Source organism: Eumetopias jubatus, unplaced genomic scaffold (genome assembly GCF_037043125.1).
Source record: "Eumetopias jubatus isolate StellerSeaLion01/CBP00866 unplaced genomic scaffold, mEumJub1_p1.0 scaffold_4, whole genome shotgun sequence".
NCBI lineage: Eukaryota > Metazoa > Chordata > Mammalia > Carnivora > Otariidae > Eumetopias > Eumetopias jubatus.
The window spans coordinates 122314066-122322332 of record NW_028274810.1 but is presented as its reverse complement, the minus strand read 5'-3'; the positions used below and the strand labels follow the sequence as shown (position 1 = coordinate 122322332).

The window sequence follows — 8267 nt, the reverse complement described above, 5'->3', positions numbered from 1 at the left end:
GTCCCCCTAACTTGTAGCCTGTATCCCCATTGTTTTCAGTTACTCTCAGTTCCTGTACGATCCCCAAACACTTAATGCCTCCAAGCCTCTGCTCACACAGCTCCTTCTGCTTGGACTGCCCTTCCTTCTACCCCTTGCCTCCCTGCCTGCTTGCCTCCCTACTCATCTCTCAAAGCTCAACTTCATGATCACTTCACTCATTAATTCATTCACTTTTTCAACAAACTTTAGTTGAAGATTCACCATATGCTAGAACCCATCCTGGTTTCTTGGGGAATCCAAAGGTGAACAACAGATGGTACTACCTGACACAATGCATGGCATTATTCAAGTGCACTAGGCACTTATAAAATAACGTGGTGAGGGTGATCATCCGAGCAAGCATACAGGGTATCATTAGAGCACAGAGCAGGGTCCCCTAACTCAATGTAACGGGTCATATAAAGCTCCCTGGAGGAGCTATTGCTTGACCTAGTTGAAGACGTGGAGAGAGTGGGGATTCTAGGGGTCAGCAATAATGGAATTAAATATCATTATTCCCAATTTACAGATGAAGAAACAAAGGCACAGAATGGTTAAATCCATTTCCCAAGGTGCAAAGTTATCAATTAACAGAGCTGATATTTGATCTTATTGCACACTGACTCCAAGGTAGGCCTCTTAATCAGTAACTTGAATCATCTTTCATTTGCCATAGGAATTCAGACAAGAAGGCAGCACCATGGACAAATAGGAAAAAGAAACTCAGTGGGGTAGGCATGGCTCTTAGATCCACGGTGAAGCCAAGTACTAAAGCCCAGAGAGGATGCCAGAGGGGGTGGGGCTTGGGACAGGGGATCGAGACAAACCCGCACGCACAGGACCTGTAACAGAGCATTAAGTCCTTGGACAATGAATTTATACTTTGTCAGCCTCCCTTTCTGTGTCTGTACGATGAAGCTAGCATTGTGTCACCCTGAGGGGCTGTGATGAAGATTATATTAAGTGGATAAAGCACCAAGCATAGTTCCTGGCACACAGCACGTGCTGATTCACATTACTTCTGCTTTCCCTTTGCAGCCCTTAGGTTTTCCCTCCCGTGCTGAGAATACATGCCAAGGTCCATCCACTTCCTATGCCACAGAGCGAGCAGCAGCCTGAAACCCAACCCCATCCTGGTACAAGTGAATCCCTGGCATAACCCTGCCAGGGAGTGCCTGGGAGCCGAGTCCCAGGGCACTGAGCAGAGCTTGTTAGAGTGGAAACGGGGAGAACAGGGTCAGTCTTCAAGAGCTATCCAAGGAAGCATGGAACCACCCACCCCCTGCAGGAAGGAACTGCTAATTGAGTTATTAATAATACTTAGCATTCTCCCCATGCTTTTCCAAGCTAATTAATTCTGCTCCAAATCCTGGAAAACAAATGACTGGGTGTGTTGGAGACAAGCTTCTGTTTCTGAGATAGAAGGGTGGAGAAGCTTTGTCCTTTGTAATGACTGGGGGAAGGGAAAAACTGTTTCACCACTTCCTAGGGTCAAGTCATTCAGAATTCACAGAGGGCTTTCAGTCCTCGTGGGGACTTACCCTCCACCCCAAAGACCTTCTTCAAACAGGAATAACCACCCAAAGGTACAAAGATACAAGGCTCGCCCTGCCCTAGGACACTGCCCAGAAGTGGCAGGTGTTGTTAAGCTGGTACCATGGTCTGGAGGTAAAAGTTTATCCTTCTATTTCCCCAGAACCCAGGGTAGAGCTCATGCGCCAGAAGACAGGATGTGTAGTTAGCTAGTCAACTCTGCTGCCCTTTAACTCAGTGGGGACTCACTTTACAGACCAGAATCTGTGGGTACCAAGAGTATGACCCGGTTCCGTCCCCTCACGGAAGTGCACAGTCAAGCATGAGACACAGAAGTAGCAGGTAAGCAGAGAGAAAGCTACAATAAAAAGAATGACTCCGATAAATGAGCACCAAGAACCTGGAGCAGTCTGAGAGGAGCAGAGTGGGGTCCTGGAGGAGAGCATGTTTGAGCTGTTTGGGAGGTTGTTTAAGAGACAACAAAACAAAGAAATGGAGAGGTTGGTCAAGTGAGGACTAGCTGTGCCGGTGCTTAGCGTCAAGAGGAAGCAAAGCACATTTGGGAATGTGCACGTAGTCCCATGCGCTGTGGGGGTGGGGGAATTGAAATTAGACAGTGACTTTGTCATCACCGAGTGAAGACAGGCTCGTGGGAAAACACACAGATGTAGAGGCATGCATAATACATGAGGAGGGGCTCTGGTGAAGAAGAAGGGATTGAAGGAAGTTGACACTGCTTTTGCCTTTTGGGGAAGGGTCAAATCGGCGACAGATGAACAGGGGAGTGTCCTGGCTTGAGGCCAGAGGAAGCATTTCTCAGGCATGAACTTTTGCCAGAAGCTCCTACCCCCACAAGATTCTGATTCAGTAGGTCTGGTTGGGGACCAAGAACCTACACTTCTAGCGAGCACCCTAGTTTACACAGATGTGGTTCGTCCACAGGTCTTCCTTGGGAGGTGTGGTAGAGAGGTCTTGGTGCCCAGGCTGGCCTCATGGGTACTCTGACTCTGGTCTGTGCTATTTGCAAGAAATCCCAGAAGGGGCAGCATCCACTGTGAGATGGGTATGGTGCTGCAGGGGAAACTTCCATACCTCCTTCCAGTGTTCTCCCTTTTCAAATCCAGAAAAGCTCCTAAAAGAAAACTTTCCAGATTCCATCCCTTGTAGCAAGGTCCTTGAGAGAAGGAATGCATCTTATTTGAAGGTACATCCCAGTTCCTAGAGCAGAGACTGCCCAGGTGGATTTCACATGCTTGTTTAATAAATGGAACTGATCTTCATTCCTTTTCTGAGAAGTGTCCAAATGTTAGCAGCCATCATGGTTATTTGAATGGATATAACCTGCATAGGTGACTCCCTATCCTAATTTCTCTCTTAAGAAAATGGGAATGTGGTCTCTAGTTATTCTTGCACCACATTTGGCACAGGGACCAATGATTTCATGCGCTGGTGGGGTTCTGTTGCCTGTGCAGTCACTGCAAAGTGCAACGGACATAAGAAAACTCAGATGTGTGAATTTGCTAGTTACTGGCTACAGAACTCCAGGAAAGTGAACTACTGTCTCCATATTGCAATTCCTTCTTTCATAAAGGGAAGGAATTAAATAATGTATTCATTGGTTCATTCACTCAATAAATAAGAATCAAGCACATACAGAAAGACGACTATGCACTATCCTAGTTGCAGGGGGTCAGTGGTCGATAGGACACACTCCACCCCCACCCCCACCCCCACCCCGTCCTGATGACATGCTGCTGGATAAGATCACCCCCTCTCCATACAATCACCCACACCCAAAGCATCTTGGAACTGTCCTCCTTCTATATCCTCCTACGAATCACTCTGTCTAGATAATTCTACTCCCTAAATAACCCTATAATCAATCCCCCCTTTTTCCATCCCCATTATTGTACAGATATTCCAACCATCTCGTAAGTGGTCCTTGCCTTTCATAGGACCCAGTAAGTCTCTTCCTTTTCCGTGGCCCCCACCCATGCTTCCTCAAATGTAAATCTTGATTCTGTTTCTACTCTGTTTATTTGCCCTCCTTGACTCCCTGAAGTCACTGGGTCATAGTGATAATTGTTCTAAAGGGCCTTGCACACTGTAACTCAGTGACTCCCAGCAACCATGCAAAGTAGTTTCCAGCCTGTCCCCATTTGTGCTGGTTATTTGTCTGGTCAGTGTCAGCTCCATTCCTGTCCTTTCGGGTTCTCCTTGATATTGCAGGGGGTGTGGAAGCCTGCAAATGACAGTTCCCAGGCTCCCTGGTCCACTGACCTCTGGCCGGGCTCTGCCAGTGGGAGGCATTGGGGAGAGACTGGAAAGCTAGAGGAAAGGAGCAGCTTGTCTGTGCCTTGTTTTGTTTGCTCCCCACTCGTGCTTCCCCACAATGGTAGTGGTCCTGGTGGGCGAGCAGCTTCTGGTCTGCACAGCTGTAGGGCCTGCCCGATGGCGGTGGTAGCAATGGCCCACCTCGCCGATGCGCAGCACACACAGGCTGGGCTCCTCCTGCAAAGTCCGGTAAGCACCTCCTCACCTCTTTGCATTCTTTCCTCCCATTTATTCTTCCATCTCTTCCCAAAGACTCTAACTAATGATCTGCATTGACTCCGTCCCTCACTGCTGGAAATACCTGCAGTGTGCTCTGTTTTCTTGACTGCATGTTGATGGATACACCACTTAACGCATGAGAAACTGAGGCACAGAGGGGTCGAGTAACTTGTCTCAAGTTCAACAGCTAGGGGATACCAGAAAGCACTGATAAAGGTGGGGAAAAAAAAAAAAAACAACAGATACTACATGAAGTCGGAGTTCCTTAAACATGTCATTCAAAGTCCTTCCTAACTGTTTTCCTGTCTGCCCCCACACCTCACAGTCTAGTTGGAGAATGACACCTGGTAGGGGATTGTGTTCTGTTCTTATTTCTGTTGCTGAATAAATGAATGAACGAATGCCAAATGTACCAGACTTGTGTAAAACCCCAGCAGGATCTGTGACTGTAGCAGATGTCTGATGGATCAGTGAAGAAGCACATAAACAAATGAGTGAACTCTAAGCACACGAGCTGACCTGAGAAGCCATCCGCTACCTCTTGTGTCCCTTCCAGTCTCGGTATCAGAGTGCGCCACATCCAAGACACTGAACATTCGCATTCCTTACACAGAGCCAGTGTACAATAAATACACATTTGTTAAATGAATGGATGAATCAATCAAGCAACCATGTGATCAATCAAAGCCACGGCTCAATGCTGTTTGGAATTCTAGTTTATCAAAATATAAAATTTTCCAGGAGCATGGCACAAAAAGAAGCATTACATTTTCCTAAAAACAAAAATCTTCAATGTAGCAGCCCACAGATAATTAGATGTTAATGTTTCTAACTTGAAAAAAAAAAAAAAAAAGAAGCCACAGTTAATCTCGGGGGACATCCTGTATGAAAAAGGAAAAACAATGAGTCATGGATTCTAACTTCCTATTTATAATCTGCGTCCACAAATGATCTGTTGCTAAAGGAGAAAAAAGCCATTAATCTCCCAACTCAGGGAACAATTTTATATTTTGAATAAAAACAAAATAAACAGCATTAAGGAGAGAAATAAATCAGATATGCAGTAATTAGTTTGAAAGGGCCGGATTTTCCTGCCTAACACTCTCTTTGGAACTTAAGCCTCATCCATCAAAGCGAAAGTGTATCCGATGACACGGAGATTTTCCATTCCCTTTTCAGACAAAATTAGTCAGTTGATCTGAATAGTAAATTGACAGGACCCAGCGGGGGGCGGGGAGGGGGAGTGATGGGGCTATTGCAGAAGTGGGATCTGATACTTAATAACATTTGGTGAAGCCCAGACTCCTGTGCTTTTAACCTCCTACCCTCTTTTTATTCATCAAGTTATTAGTTTTCTATCTGTGAAATCTTAAAAGACCGAGGATTTTTAAAAATAGAATCTAAAAGGCACCTTATTCATTTTCTAACCCAGTGTCCTTATTTCACAGATGTAGAAAGCTCAGCCCCGTGACAGTAACTGACTTGCTTAAGTTTGCGCAACAAAATCCGCTGAAACTCCAGAACCCACATCCTCCCAGCCCTTTCTCACAAAGCTCAAGAAAGACAAAAGCTCCAACAATCATAAAGGGGCTCCTGACTTCAGGTGAGATCTTTGATTTTTTGCACCACTTTCTGGATGGGAGCCCCCTTTATGCTAAATTATGGAGAGGGTCTACTTCCCTTTCAGATTCTACTTTCTGTAAGCTCCCTCAGCCATTTTTCTGTCCAATCAAAAACCTTTCTCCTCTATCACTTGTTGGTACCTTATTCTGGATTCTAATTATTATGTGATATCCCCTCTCCCTATTATTTTTGAATGTCCTACTAGACTTTTTTCAGCAGCAGTTTGGTTAGTAATTCATTTGAGGCACAAACATAATACGTCTGTCCAGATATATTTACAAATCCCTGCATAGGGGTTTTTAAAATATTGTGAATAGAGCTCTGTGTATAGCATGTCTTTTTCCTCTCCCACAATCCCAGCTATTTGGTTTGGGTCTATATATCCAAAGATTAATGATCATATCAGTGGAAAGAGCAGGGAGATGTAGAAAGATTAAGGATCTCATCAAAGCATTGATTGCTAATAATAATAATATTGGATAATATTAATTATATACATAATTTCTAATAATATTAATTATCAGAATAATTCAAAAGTTGGCTATAAGCTATATGCCTATCCATAATGAATAATTAAATTATCATTCATTCATATAACAAAAATCTATTTAACCATGAAAATGATTCAGGGAAGCACATGTATTAACATCGAAAGGTGTTTGCAGGGCCTGGGTGGCTCAGCTGGTTGGGCGTCTGCCTTCAGCTCAGGTCATGATCCCAGGGTGCTGGGATCAAGTCCCATGTCGGACTCCCTGCTCATCGGGGAGTCCCATGTCGGGCTCCCTGCTCACTGGGGAGCCTTTTCCCTCTCCCACTCCTCCTGCTTGTGCTCTCTTTCTGTCAAATAAATAAATAAATAAAATCTTTAAAAAAAATAGGTGTTCAAAGTGGATTGTTAATATGGGGAATGTGAAGATATATCAAGTGACACTTAATATATGATCCTATTTTTTACCAAAAACAAATGAGCAGATTTTTACTGAAAAAAGTATGTAATGATGTTTCCAACTTTTTGTTTGTTTGTTTGTTTGTTTAAATATTTCATTTATTTATTTGACAGAGAGAGACACAGCGAGAGAGGGAACACAAGCAGGGGGATTGGGAGAGGGAGAGGCAGGCTCCCCGCCGAGCAGGGAGCCCGATGCGGGGCTCGATCCCAGGACCCTGGGATCATGACCTGAGCCGAAGGCAGACACTTAACGACTGAGCCACCCAGGCGCCCCTGTTTCCAACTTTTGTATTGCATTTTATAACAGCACATAGATTCCTTTTGCTATTTTAAAATGCAAAGTAAAAACGACTCGGGCCATTGCCCTGCACAATTCGAGAAACAAGGTAAGAAATGATGCCTAAGTGTTCTCACTCGGGGAATATGTAAATACTGGGGCAAAGAAGAGGGTTCTGGGTGGTCCCATCCTCCTTCCCAGGACCATGCTTTATTTTGCGTATTGGTTTTGTTTGTTTTCATACATGACGTTCTCTTTGAACAAAACCTCCCAAGGGCAGATCCATGTGTTCTGCTCAATTTCCTTCAGTAATGATCGGAATAAGTCCTTTTCTATGGGTATTTTCTTGGTGTGGACAAAAGTAGGAACATAAACAGTCACTGAAAGGCTTTGATGTATCAGGTGTCGTCCTAGGACTTTTCCAGAAGGTATCCTGTTTGTCCTCAGCTCTGAGAAGCAAGTATGATTTCCTCTAATTTTGAAATGCAGGAGTAGAAGCTCAGATTTGCAGCGACCTGTCCATATTCTCTCAGGCAGACCATGGTGAGATGGAGAAAGGAACCCAGAGCCAGGAGAAACAAGTCCTGACTTCTAGCCAACTCACAGCATGTGGTCTACCAATGTGGCTGGTGTTGGGGGTTGAACTGTGTCGCCTCCCCAAATTCATATGTTGAAATCCTAACCTCTCTCAGTACCTCAGAATGTAACTTGATATGGAGATAGGGTGTTTACAGAGGTAATCAGGATAAGACAAGGTCATGCTGGTGGGCTCTAATCCAATATGACTGTGGTCCTTATTCTAAGAAGGGGAAATTTGAACACAGACATGTACAGAGGGAAGACCATGTGACCAGGTGAAGCTACAGGGAGAATGCCATGTGAACATGAAGGATGACCAAGCCAAGGAGAGAGGTCTGGAACAGAGCCTTCCCTCACAGCCCTCAGAAGGAACCAACCCTGCCAAGACCTTGACTTTGGACTTCAGCCTCCAGTAGATGAGGCAATAAATTTCTGTTGTTTAAGCCACTCTGTCTGTGAAACTTTGTTACAGTAGCCCTAGTAAACCAATATAGCTGGTCACCCTGTGAACGCAAGACATGTCAGTTTTGATGGGAGAAGGGGTACCCCCAAGAACACAGGGAAGTTTGAGGCCCCTATATAGCTTTGAGGAATGGAATAGAGACACAGAAGGCTTTGAGAAATGGAACAGGGAAGAGGGGGAACATGCCCAGTAAGAAAGAGGCCCCACAAAGCCTTTCTACCCATGTGGCCTATGCCAGCCCTATGACCAGGAATAAATCCACAAGGTAA

General features: G+C 44.8%; 1 long non-coding RNA gene across 1 annotated transcript; it reads left to right on the top strand.

Annotated features, from left to right (window-relative positions):
* Window positions 1-5534: 5534 nt before the first annotated feature.
* Window positions 5535-7982, top strand: LOC148164603 (uncharacterized). The gene is made up of 2 exons (XR_015768082.1): window positions 5535-5710; window positions 6791-7982. It is a non-coding gene; the product is annotated as an uncharacterized LOC148164603 (long non-coding RNA).
* Window positions 7983-8267: the final 285 nt, after the last annotated feature.